A 14,167-nucleotide genomic window follows, 5' to 3' on the forward strand; every position below is an offset into this window, starting at 1 on the left:
GAAAAATCTTCCATTCTCATGGATTGGAAGAATCAATATCATCAAAATGTCCATTCTTCCAAAAGCGATTTATAGATTCATTGCAATATCAATCAAAATACCGAAGACATTCTTCTCAGATCTGCAAAAAATGATGCTGAAATTCATATGGAGACATAGAAGACCTCAAATAGCTAAAGCAATCTTGTACAACAAAAACAAAGCGAGAGGCATCACAATACCAGATATCAGGACATACTACAGGGCAATAGTCATCAAAACAGCATGGTACTGGTACAGAAACAGATGGATAGACCAATGGAACAGAATAGAAACACTGGAAATCAATCCAAACATCTACAGCCAACTTATATTTGATCAAGGATCCAAAACCAATACCTGGAGTAAGGACAGTCTATTCAATAAATGGTGCTAGGAAAACTGGACTTCTACATGCAGAAGCTTGAAGCAAGACCCATACCTTTCACCTTACACAAAAATTCACTCAACATGGATTAAAGACTTAAATCTATGACCTGACACCATCAAATTATTAGAGAACATTGGAGAAACCATGCAAGATATAAACATAGACAAGGACTTCTTAGAAAAGACCGCAGAGGCACAGGCAATCAAAGCCAAAATTAACAATTGGGATTGCATCAAATTGAGAAGTTTCTGTACTTCAAAAAAAACAGTCAGGAAAGTGAAGAGGCAACCAACAGAATGGGAAAAATATTTTCAAACTATACTACAGATAAAGGGTTGATAACCAGAATCTACAAAGAAATCAAGAAAATCCACAACAACAAAACAAACAACCCACTTAAGAGATGGGCCAAGGACCTCAAGAGACATTTTTTGAAAGAGGAAATCCAAATGGCCAACAGACACATGAAAAAATGTTCAGGATCACTAGCAATCAGGGAAATGCAAATCAAAACCACAATGAGGTTTCACCTCACCTCAGTTAGATTGGTTCACATACAGAAATCTACCAACAACAGATGCTGGCGAGGATGTGGGGAAAAAGGACACTAACCCACTGTTGGTGGGAAAGCAAACTGGTAAAACCACTATGGAAGTCAGTCTGGAGACTCCTCATAAACCTGAATATAACCCTACCATACAACCCAGCCCTCCCACTCCTTGGAATTTACCCAAAGGAAATTAAATTGGCACATAACAAAGCTGTCTGAACCTTAATGTTTATTGCAGCTCAATTCTCAATAGCTATGACATGGAATCAACCTAAATGCCCATCAACAGTAGACTGGATAAAGAAATTATGGGACATGTACTCTATAGAATACTATAAAGCAGTAAAAAAAAAAACAATGAAATCCAGTCATTTGCAACAAGATTAAGGAATCTGGAAAACATCATGCAGAGTGAAATAAGCCAGTCCCAAAGAGACAAATATCATATATTCTCCCTGATCAGTGGCAATTAACCGACCACTAAAAGGAAGCCTGTTGAAGTGAAATGGACACTATGAGAAACAGTGACTTGCTCACCCCTTGTACTGAATGTTGATGAGCAACTTAATACTTTATCCATTTTAGTAGTTCTTTTTTTTACTTAATACTATTGGTTGACCTCTGTAATTCACACATAATTATTCTTAGGTGTTTAAATTGAACTGAAAAGTGACCTCTGTTAAATATAAGAGGGGGAATAAGAGAGGGAGGAGAGCAACAATTTGGGACATGCTCAATCTGACTTGCATCAAATGGTAGAGTTAGAAACGTGCCAGGGGATTCCAATTCAATCCCATCAAGGTGGCATGTACCAATGCCATCTCACTAGTCCAAGTGATCAGTTTCAGTTCAGAATTGATCATAATGATAGGATAAAGAGTCAAAGGGATCACATAAGCAAGACTAGTGTCTGCTAATACTAAGTGAGAATTAAAAAGGAGAGAATGATCCAACATGGGAAGTGGGATACACAGCACACTCATAGAATGGCAGATGTCCTAAACAGCACTCTGGCCTCAGAATCAGCCCATAAGGCATTCGGATCTGGCTGAAGAGCCCATAAGAGTATTTTAAGGATGGAAAGCCAAGATAATCCAGCAAAAAAAAAAAAAAAAAAAAAAAAAAAAAAAAAAAAAAAAACACACCTAAATGAAAAATCTCTGTGAGTGAGATCTCAGTGGAAAGAATGGGCCATCAAAGAAGGAGGTTCCTTTCTCTGAAGGGAGAGACCTTCCACTTGGACTATGACTTTGTCTAAGTAAGATTATAGTTGGAGAACTCAAAAAGCTTCCATAGCCTTGGCAACACATGACAAGAGCCTAGGGTGATTACTGAGGCCATAAACAAGAGTGTCAATTGTTAAATCAATAACAGGAGTCACTGTGCACTTATTCCCCATGTAGGATTTCTGTCCTTATTGTGTTGTTCAATGTGAATTAATGCTATAACTAGTACTCAAACAGTACTTTACACTTTGTGTTTCTGTGTGGGTGCAAACTGTTGAAATCTTTACTTAATATATACTAAATTGGTCTTCTGTGCATAAAGAGAATTGAAAATGAATCTTGATGTGAATGGAATGGGAGAGGGAGTGGGAGATGGGAGGGTTGTGGGTGGGAGGGAAGTTATGGGGGGGAAGCCACTGTAATACAAAAGCTGTACTTTGAAAATTTATATTTATTAAATAAAAGATAAAGAGAAAAGGAATACAGGGGGCAGCATAGCCCAGGTACCAAGTATATGACAGAGTAGGTTTCACAGACCTCCATTTCTAGAGATCATGATAGTGGAATGAATTAATGGGCATGTGGTAGGAAGCAATGCAGATGGTGACTCTCAGATAGGAGAGGTTATCCCTCTACCCCAGGCTGCACCATTAAGACCACTGTCTTTCTAATCCATTCACAACTCTCTTTTGAATGCTGGTCCAGAACTTCTATTACCACCAAGCCTTGAAAACTAATGGATGAGGTAAGTTAATATCAAGTATATCTTGTTCACTCTGGTCAGTATGATCCATAACCACTTGGACAATGCAACTAGGATCTTTACTTTTTAATGACTCTTGTCTCTGCTCTTAGTCTTTTTTTTTTTAACTTTTATTTAATGAATATAAATTTCCAAAGTACAGCTCATGGGTTACAATGGTTTCCCCCTCCCAAATCTTCCCTCCCACCCACAACCCTCCTGCTCTTAGTCTTAAGGTGTTATCTCAGAGAGTATTAAGTTGTATTCTGTTAGAAAAGATTCCTATTTATTGAGCTCTCTTCTTCAAATACCATAACAACTTCTCACTTCCAAAGGAAATGGGACTGTTCCCCAGTACCCAAACTTCAATGTTCCCAGAAACTATGCAATGTATAAGTTCTGTAACCTCAAATGAGTAGCTATTGACAGGCTATACAGTGCAGGAAACCAGAAACTTCATTTAAAGGAGATACACCAGAAACCCCATAAATGCAATTGCAATACAGTGTAAGTCAGCCGGCACACATCTCACAATAAGGACATTTCACTAATATTATTGCTATACTCATCTTAAAGATGAGTAAACAGTGACAGAGGTGCAACCTACATTCAGCTCATATACAATTCAGCTCAAATGGTCTGAATATCCATCTACATCCCACGGCCATCTTGTATGAGACCAGTTGTCTACAGAAATTTTAGAACCCCTTTCTGTATATCTGGAGACCCATTGGTCTTCTGTCAGACACCTCATATACCTTTTTTTTTAAGATTTATTTTTATTTATTTGACAGGCAGAGTTACAGAGAGAGGTAGAGAGAGAGAGAGAGAGGTCTTCCATCCACTGTTTCACTTCCCAGATGGCCACAATGGAGCTGTGCTGATCTGAAGCCAGGAGCCAGGAGCTTTTTCTGGGTCTCCCACATGGGTGTAGGGGCCGAAGGTCTTGGGCTATCTTTTACTCCTTTCCCTGGCCACAGCAGAGAGCTAGATCAGAAGTGGGGCAGCCAGGATTAAAACTGACGCCCATATGGGATGCTGGCACTTCAGCCCAGGGCGTTAACCCACTGAGCCACAGCGCCAGCCCCTCATCTTCTGACAAAAAAAAAAAAAATCCTTGAAAATTCAACATTATTCATTTCTTCTATGTCTTTGGAACTGAGGATCTACCATTGGTATCCCTTCCTAAACCAGCCAAGGTCTATAGGGTGTACCTGAATGAGAGATTATAATGCCTCCAATCTACATCTGCACCTATGCCAACAAGAGACAGGAACCTGTCCTGCTCTCCAAAGTTCCTTTTACCCCCACACTAACATTCACAGACATAGAAACCAATCACACAGTCCTTGAGCAATATGAGGACAGCTTCAGGACCAGAAATTCTTTAAAGATGGTGGGAGTGGTTGCAATGGCATATGCTGAGAAGGAAAATAAAGGAGACTTTTCATGATCTTTCCCTGTTGACATCATGTGCTAATGAAGCAACTTTCCCTGTAAAACAGTGCACACCTCCATTAGGAAGAAATTTGCTGGAAAATCAACCTCTTAGGATACAGCAGGGACACATAAAAACTTGTCTAACCACATGAAGTGCTCACATAATATTCCAATTCCTCATTAATTCCTGGCTTGGCAAATACATTTGAAAGAAACATACTATAAGTTGGCCAGCACCTCAGCTCACTTGGCTAATCCTCCACCTGTGGCACCGGCACCCCAGGTTCTAGTCCTGGTTGGGGTGCTGGATTCTGTCCCAGTTGCTCCTCTTCCAGTCCAGCTCTCTGCTGTGGCCCAGGAGTGCAGTGGAAGATGGCCCAGGTCCTTGGGCCCTGCACTCGCATCAGAGACCAGGAGGAAGCACCTGGCTCCTGGCTTTGGATCAGCGCAGCGCACCGGCCATGGCGGCCACTTGGGGTGTGAACCAATGGAAAAAGGAAGACCTTTCTCTCTGTCTCTCTCTCTCACTCTCACGCTCTCACTGCCTAACTCTGCCTGTCCAAAAAAAAGAAAGAAAAGAAGAAAAGAAACACACTATAAGTGGAGAAATTAAAATGTGGATAGAATTTTTGGAAATTGCCATTAAATATTTTATTATTTTTTCAATTCTCATAATTAAATTGTGGTTCTAAAACCTCAAATACTTCTTTTTTTGATTTTTTTATTAAACTTTTATTTAATGAATATAAATTTCCAAAGTACAGCTTATGGGTTACAATGGCTTCCCCCTCCCAAAACTTCCCTCCCACCCACAACCCTCCCCTTTCCCGCTCCCTCTCCCCTTCCAATCACATCATGATTCATTTTCAATTCTCTTTATATACAGAAGATCAGTTTAGTATATATTAGGTAACAATTTCAACAGTTTGCCCCCATATAGCAACACAAAGTGAAAAAAAATACTGTTGGAGTACTAGCTATAGCATTAAATAAGAGTGTACAGCACATTAAAGACAGAGATCCTACATGATATTTTTTTAAAAATTAATTAATTTTCTATGCCATTTCCAATTTAACACCAGGGTTTTTTTTTTTTTTTTTCATTTTCAATTATCTTTATATACAGAAGATTGATTCAGTATATAATTAGTAAAGATCTCATCAGTTTGTACCCACACAGAAACACAAAGTGTAAAAATACTGTTTCAGTACTAGTTACAGCATCACTGCACATTAGACAACACATTAAGGACAGATCCCACATGGGATGTAAGTGCATAGTGACTCCTGTTGCTGACTTAACAATTTGACACTCCTGTTCATGGCGTCAGTAATCTCTCTAGGCTCTAGTCATGAGTTGCCAGGGCTATGGAAGCCTTTGGAGTTCGCTGACTTTGGTCTTATTCCGATAGGGTCACAGTCAAAGTGGAAGTTCTCTCCTCCCTTCAGAGAAAGGTACCTCCTTCTTTGATGGCCCTGTTCTTTCCACTGGGATCTCACTCACAGAGATCTTTCATTTAGGTCTTCTTCTTTTTTTTTTTTTTTCTTTTCCATGGTATCTTGGCTTTCCATGACTACAATACTCTCATGGGCTCTTCAGCCAGATCCGAATGCCTTAAGGGCTGATTCTGAGGCCAGAGTGTTGTAAAACCTCAAATACTTCTACAGATACCTGGGGGGGGGGGAAACAAGGACTCTTTTTAACTTTAGTGTTTAAAGAAGAAAATAATATCCCTGAATAAATCATTTTTAATCCTTTAAAATGAATCCTGATCTTACCTACTAAAACAATTTGTGGATCATATTTCACAGTAAAATAGTAATAATTTGGTGGATTAATATGGCTGGAAAACAGGGTGAATGCCTTGTAAAATCTTTGTGAATATTTAAAACTGTGCTATCTAGTAATTCTTTACCCAAAACTTCCTGAAATTCATCTGTCCATCAATCCAGTTATCTGTATATTTTTAACAAAGCTATATCAAAAAAAAAAAAAAAAAACTGCACTTAAGTTGCGGTTTCTGCCAAAAAATTAGGTTTAATTAGATTTAATTAACAAAAAGGTGATTATCCCAGCTCTTTACCACTTGGCAGCCCAATTTTACCTGTTGAATCTGGAAAAAAGTAAATGGCATCTCATGGTAGATTACTAAAATCTTAATGCTATATGCCATTGATTATGTCCACCATACTTTATATCTAATATTAATATATCTGATGCCTCTTAATAGATAAATGACCCATCTTAACTATTACAAAAGTGGCAAATGTGTTTTGCTCAAAGCTTTCCAACAGCTCCTTAGTCTAGTTTGCCTTCACTTTGAAAAGACACTTCTAGGCTATACATGAGCATCTCATTGACTTTGCCATCAAACACAATTTTTGCAAAGAATTTAACTGTACTCACCTTTTATCAGGAGCACAAGAACACATCACATTGATGACTTCCTCCCTGAATGAGACTATTTGACAGACTTGTGAAGAACATACAATGCTAATACCTTTTAGTCCTTCCTGGGTTTTGGTGCAATGCATGCCTCATTTAAAAAATTAATTGTCATGGGTGCTACAAATCAGCCCAGCTTAACTGGCCCCCCTTCCAACGAAAAGTGCTAAAATTCAGTCAAATTAAATTCTGTAGGCACTATCATTAGTGCTCTCAGTGAATTCTTCACTTGTGGAGCTCATACGCCTTCTAAATTCTTTGCATCATCTATGATATCCATTACTTCTCAAGGGTGTGATGCAAGAAATAACCTCTCTTGGAACCTTGCCATGTGCCAGTAAAATTAAATTAGATGGCTATTAACTATGCTATACTGGAAAAACAGTCACCTACACAACTTGAGCCTGTGATTCTACAAACCTTGATGTCTGGTAGGACTTTGGCCATGGATATGTAATAGTAAAATGTGAGAATGGCTACTAAGGCCTCCTTAATAAATGATGGACCCAAAACTTGGCATACTCCTTTTGGCAGAGGGGATGGCTTCCAATGTCTACTGTCTATGTCCAGATGCCAGGGTACTGCAGGAGGTCACTATTCTTTTTTTTTTTTTTTTTTTTTTTTTTTGACAGGCAGAGTGGACAGTGAGAGAGAGACAGAGAGAAAGGTCTTCCTTTTTGCCATTGGTTCACCCTCCAATGGCCGCCGTGGTAGCGCGCTGCAGCCGGCGCACCGCGCTGTTCCGATGGCAGGAGCCAGGTGCTTCTCCTGGTCTCCCATGGAGGTCACTATTCTAACAATAAAAAAGAAAAACCATTTAAGTTCAGCTGGACACCATTCTGCTGACTGTTGATCTCATTACTATTAATCTGGATGTCTTCACTGATGACAATCCCGAGACCCAAAGTAGTCACAGCCATTATCTGCTAACAAAAGCTTAAACCAAGAGTTATGGATTTATACCTGTTATAACACAATTACTCAGAACCCATCTAGTCCAAACCTTGAGAGTTGAAAGCTGTTATACTTGGCCCACCCATAAATAGGACATTAATTGTGCCAGATGGACTCTATATCCTTGTACTGCAAGGAGGATGTCACAGATATTGATGCTCCAAACTTATCCAGCTCCCTACTTATGTGTCTGGGAAAGCAGCAAAGGATTGCCCAAATGCTTGGGTCCCTGAACCCATGTGATATCTGGAAGAAGCTTCTATCTCATGAGATCAGCCTGGTCTAGCCCCAGTCATTGCAGCCATTTTGGAGGAGAATAAACCAGAAGGAAGATCAGTCTCTCCCTTTCTCACTCTAACACTGCCTTTCAAATATATAAATAAATCTTTTAAATGTAATCATTTCAATAGATTCTTCAGTGCTCAATCATGATGACCTTTACTATCTTAAGGACATTTTCATTTCTTTTTTAAAGATTTGTTTATTTGAAAGGCAGAGAGGGGGCTGGTGTGCTGCAGTATACAAAGCTGCCATCTGTTATACTGGCATCCCATATAGGCACCAGTTCAAGTCACACTTGTTCCACATCTGATTTAGCTTCATGCTAATGGCCTGATAGAGTGGAAGATGGCCCAAGTACTTGGGCTCCTGCCACCCCCAGGGGTGACTCAAAAGAAGCTCCTGGTTTCAACCTGGCCCTACACTGGCCATTGGAGACACCAGAGGCATGAAACAGATGATGGCAGATCTCTCTATGTCTTTCTCTTTCTCTCTCTCTAACTGTGACTTTCAAATAAAGAAGTAAATAACTTTTAAAATGATTTTATAAAGGGCAAAGAAACACAGAAAGTGGGTGAAGAGAGAGAGGAAGAGAGGTCTTCCATATGTTGGTTCACTCTCTAAATGTCTGCAACAGCTGTGGCTGGACCAGGCTCTCACATCCCCTAATAAGTAGTAGATCTTGCACTTAGGTGAAAGGAACTAAAGAATTTAAGCCACTACCCCATGCTTCCCAGAGATATTAAGCAGGAAACTAGTTTGGAAGTGAAACACTGAAAACTTAGATTAGCACTGCAATATAGAATGTGGGCATCACATTCAATGACAAACAAATTCGAAAACCTGGAAGAAATCAAGACACATGCTAGGTACAAAAATTGAGCCATGAAGACATATAGAAAACCTAAACAAACAAAAAACCAAGACAGATATTGAATCAGTAACAAAAGCCCTCCAAAGAAAAGCCCAAGACCAGAACGCTTCACTGCTGAAGTCTACCAGACTTTTAAAAATAGAACTAATTCCAATTCTTCTTAAGCTATTCAAAGCAATTGAAAGAGAAGAGTATTCCCAAACTCTTTCTATTTGGCCAGCGTCACCTTATTTTCTAAACCAGAAAATGATACAATAGAGAAAGAGAATTAAAGAACATTAAATCTGATAACCACAGATCCCAAAATTCTCAACAAAATACTAGCTAATAAAATCCAACAACAGATCATAAAGATAATTTACCTGGACCAAGTGGAATGTACCTAGGGTATGCAGGGATAGTTCAACATATGCAAATCAATAAATGTGATATGTGACACTAGCAAACTAAAGAATAAAAACCACATGATGATCAATAAATGAAGAGAAAGTATTTGATAAAAAGCAACCTTTCATTATAAAAACCTTAAGCAAGTTGGGAATAGAAGGAACATTCCTTATCACAATCAAGGCAATATATGACAAATCTTCAACCAATATCATATTGAATGGGAAATCGTGGAAGCATTTCCACTAAGATCTGAAACCAAAGTTGCTCTCCATCACTACTGCTGTTCAATACACTACTGACAGTTTTAGCCATGGCAATAACGTAAGAAAAAGAAATCAAAGGAAAACAAATTAGAAAGGAGAAAGCCTAATAACCTGTTTGCAGATGATATGATCCTAAATATTGGGAAACCAAAAGACTCCACCAAGAGATTATTGAAACTCACAAGCAAGTTTGGTAAAGTTGTAAAATATGAAATCAACACACAAAAATCAATAACCATTATATACACAAAAATGCCATGGCTGAAAAATAACTTATCAAATCAGTGCCATTCTCAATAACCATAAAATTTTTTATTACCTTGGAATAAATTTAGTCAAGGGTGTGAAAGATCTCTATAAGAAAAATTATAAAACATTAAAGAAAAAAAAGAAAACACAAAAAAAGGAAAAATCTTTGATGTTCATAAATTAGAAGAACTAATATCATCAAAATTCCCATTCTACCAATAGAAATTATTTTTAATTTTACTTTTACAATCATTTATTTATTTGAGAGGAAATTATAGAGAGACGGAGAGACAAAAAATGATGCCTTCTACCTGTTGGTTAATTCTCCAAATAGCTGTAATGGCTGGTGCTGGGCTGATCTGAACCCATGAGCTAGGAGCTTCCTCCTCATCTCCTATGTGGATACAGGAGCCCAAGCACTTGGGCCATCTTCCACTGCCTTCCTAGGCCATAAGCAGAGAGTTGGATCAGAGGACCAGCTGGGACCCAAACTGGCATCCATGAGATGCCAATGCCACAGAGGTTCAAACTACTATTCCACAGTGCCAGCACCTCAAAAGCAATTCACAGATTCAATGTGATCTCAATCAAAATACCAAGAACATTTGGAAAGAAGACATTTCTCTCTGTCTCTCACTGTCTATAACTCTACCTGTCAAAATAAAAAAAATAAAATAAAAAAAAAATTTAAAAATAAAAGAACATACAGCATCACCTGATGGTTCAGGAGCATGACAAGTAGGACCCTGTGGTGGCCTATTACTGAACAGTTGCTCAAGAAATGATCTGAGGGGTGTTTGTTGGTAGTCAGTGTTTGATCATTACATATTTCACCAAGGGGGTCATTTATATGCCATGCAAATTAGAATGAAGATTGATAACAAAACTCCTGGGTGTCATAAATTTTTATCAAAATTAACAGGTCAGTTAGGAGCTCTTAATAAATAGGTGGGGGGTTGACACTGTGGTACAGCAGGTTAAAACCCTGGCCTACAGTGATGGCATCCCATATGTGCTCCAGTTCAAGTCCCAGCTGCTCCACTTCTGACTCAGCTCTCTGCTCTGGCCTGGGAAAGAAGTAGAAAGATGGCCCAAGTCCTTGGGCCCCTGCACACATGTGGGAGACCTGGAAGAATTTCCTGGCTCCTGGCTTCAGATCAGCACAGCTCTGGCCATTGCAGCCATTTGGGGAGTGGATGGCAGAGGCTGACTCTCTTTCTCTCTGTCTTTCTGTAATTCTGCCATTATAATAAATAAATAAATCTTAACAACAACTATTAGACCGGACTTGGATAGGACTCAATTATCCCAATGAGAGACTTCAATGATGCAAAAGCAAAGAGGTTTATTGTTCTAGCTCAATCTAGGGTCCACTCCTCCAATCATCACAATGGTCATCTGATGAAGACCCATCCCATTTCCTTTGTGGGGTTTATATAGGGTTTTCAGAGACATTCTATACATTATAGCACCATCAGCAAATTATCTCATGCTGTGAGAATTTAAAGAACATCTCTTAAAATTGATTAGTAAATCCAGTGGTGGGAATAGACCTAGTAAAGGTGGTTAGATGGCTTTGGGGTTGATGCTTTTTAAAATGATTGGCTAAAGTGTAGGGTCCAAGCCATGAGGGTGTATGTTCCAAACTGCAGGGTTTGGGGATGTTATCAATCACCTTAATGGCCCAAAAATACACCTGGAAAAGACATCTGGATAGCAGGTATTTCCCTGCTATCTGCTGATTGGCTGTTGCTGGGGGAGTTTATCACAAGGGGAGTTTATTTTTCTTCTTTCAGGAGATTTTGCCAAAGGGTTCAGGGTCTGGTCAGGCCTGAGTTACAAGATGGAGGCCTAGTCTAAAATAGCTGTGCCTTGATCCAGGCTCAGATTCTTCACAAAAACAACAAAAAGAAACAGTGATAATAAGCTATTACCCAAGGAGTAGTTGGTTCTGCCCATTTGGGGAATTATTCTTGGAAAATGTTTATATATGCAGACAATGAACATTGTGCTGGGTGATTTCACAAAAAACATGATCATGTTCTTCTATACTGCAAGTCTTTTAACAGATGTCATAACCGTGCTTAACATAACACTGATGAAAATGTGAAACACATGAAGTATGCAAGGTGGAAGGTAACATATATCCATAATTGCTTAAACAATGAGGAGACTCCTCAAGTAGGCCCTATTGCAATTGAGGAAGATACTGATGGTGAAGAAAATGAAGATGATGTAGTAGCATCTCTGCCCATTCAACACACCTCAGCCATCATCATCTTCAGCATTTGACCCAGGCAGCATGCCATCAGACAACTATAGTTGAATACAGGGTCCTCTGGGTGCACATGCCCTAGCCTACACACCAGCAAAAGTGCCTCATAGCATGGGTGTAACAAGGAATACTATCCAACCTACTCTATAGACTATTCCAGCCATTGATCCTGCACTTTTCAGTATGGTTTCCCAAGGCTATATCCACCTCAAACCTGAGGAGTTTGTGAGAGCTCAGAAATACTGCAAATATGCTAGCAGTGCCTTACAATATGAAGATGCAAACACTGCCATTCAGAATATACAGAAAGACCTCAAGTTACTGATGACTGACAGAGAATTAAGCCTTTGTACAACAGATCCATGTCTCTTTGGCATAAAGAATTAACTCCATTACTGTCTTCAGCCTATCAAGAGTACAATTTCAAGAAAGACTTCAGTTGAGTTGAATATGACAATAAAATCTGTGTGTATCAGATTCCTTTTGAAGCATTCATCAGTAGCCTCAACCAGTTTTTATTGTCCATTTAATGGCTTTGGTAATTTATGGGTACAGAGGGCAGATGTTGGCAAGATCCTAAAAGCACCCTTTGAACCCTGCTCCAGCAAATGAAAACACAGAAAATATATACTGGAAATAAGCTTTATTAATTTACATACATGAAGAGAATTTTTTAAAAGGCATACTATTTGGACAAACAGATCATATTATTTTGCTGTAAAATTCTAAATCTAATGAAAGATTCCAGAATTGTCTAGATTAGAGATTATCTTTTTGTTTTCCTTAAGGCTTATAAAACAAATACAAATATCCTAAAGTGCTAGATAAACCTGAAAAAAATTATGTTCAAAACACAGTTTTTATTCATTAGAGTTTAACATTGACAGAAAGGAAAGTCATTCAGTAAAGAGGTAGAAATGCTTTCAGACTTAATATTAATAATGTTGGTTTCCCAAATGCTTTTTCTTATCCATTAAGCTTAAGGTGAATTGGTATTTTCTGCACTAGCAGTCTGACTGCATGTCTTAGAGAATGAAAAATAGAGGCCTGTAGAGATGCTTTTAAGTTAAGATTCTTCTCAGCTGCTGAGGAGTTCATTCCATTGAGTGCATAACTATGGATGATTCAGAAGATTTATAAGACTTAAGATACTCAGTTGTTAAGTTTATGAATTTTGTGGTAAATTATGGACTTACTGTGTCACTCAAATTTGCTGTGTTAAAAAAATAAATACAAAGATTATTTTTAAATAAAACTTAAAAAAAACTATAGGCTTGTATTGAACAAGATGTATCTAAACTTCATAAAATGCAGTTATTTTAATACAAAACATACATAAGCATATGTTTTAAACATAAATAATTGATTATAAAAGCTTGTGTTTCTACTCAAATACACTTGTGAAAAGAAATTACAATTTGGCTGGCGCCGTGGCTTAACAGGCTAATCCTCCGCCTCGTGGCACTGGCACACCAAGTTCTAGTCCCGGTTGGGGTGCCGGATTCTATCCCGGTTGCCCCTCTTCCAGGCTAGCTCTCTGCTATGGCCCGGGAAGGCAGTGGAGGATGGCCCAAGTCCTTGGGCCCTGCACCCGCATGGGAGACCAGGAGAAGCACCTGGCTCCTGGCTTTGGATCACCACGATGCGCCGACCGAAGCGGCCATTGGAGGGTGAACCAACGGCAAAAAGGAAGACCTTTCTCTCTGTCTCTCTCTCTCACTATCCACTCTGCCCGTCAAAAAAAAAAAAGAAAAAGAAAAAAGAAATTACAATTTATCCACAAAATAATCTAGAATTTCCTAAAGTATCTAACTTAAATAATGAAGTAAAACATCCTAAAACATCTTTTCTTTGTGTGAATTTAATTACAGTACCTTACATTAGTATTCTCCAGCCCAAAGGTTATTAAATGTTTTGAAAGGGAGATAAACTCCATGAGGTTGGTAGATTTTCTGTTCTCAATTCTTCATGTACTTCGGGCTGGTGATGTGATGCAAAGGCTAATCCTCCGCCTGTGGTGCTGGCATCCTTTATGGGTGCCAGTTCTAGTCCCAGTTGCCCCTCTTCCAG

The 14,167-nt window shown here is 38.8% G+C and overlaps 1 pseudogene; it reads left to right on the top strand.

Annotated features, from left to right (window-relative positions):
- The first annotated feature begins 4,158 nt into the window (after positions 1–4,158).
- Positions 4,159–12,484, top strand: LOC133755242 (vacuolar protein sorting-associated protein VTA1 homolog; annotated as a pseudogene).
- Positions 12,485–14,167: the final 1,683 nt, after the last annotated feature.

Source organism: Lepus europaeus, unplaced genomic scaffold, assembly GCF_033115175.1.
Source record: "Lepus europaeus isolate LE1 unplaced genomic scaffold, mLepTim1.pri SCAFFOLD_3_1, whole genome shotgun sequence".
NCBI classification, from domain to species: Eukaryota; Metazoa; Chordata; class Mammalia; order Lagomorpha; family Leporidae; genus Lepus; species Lepus europaeus.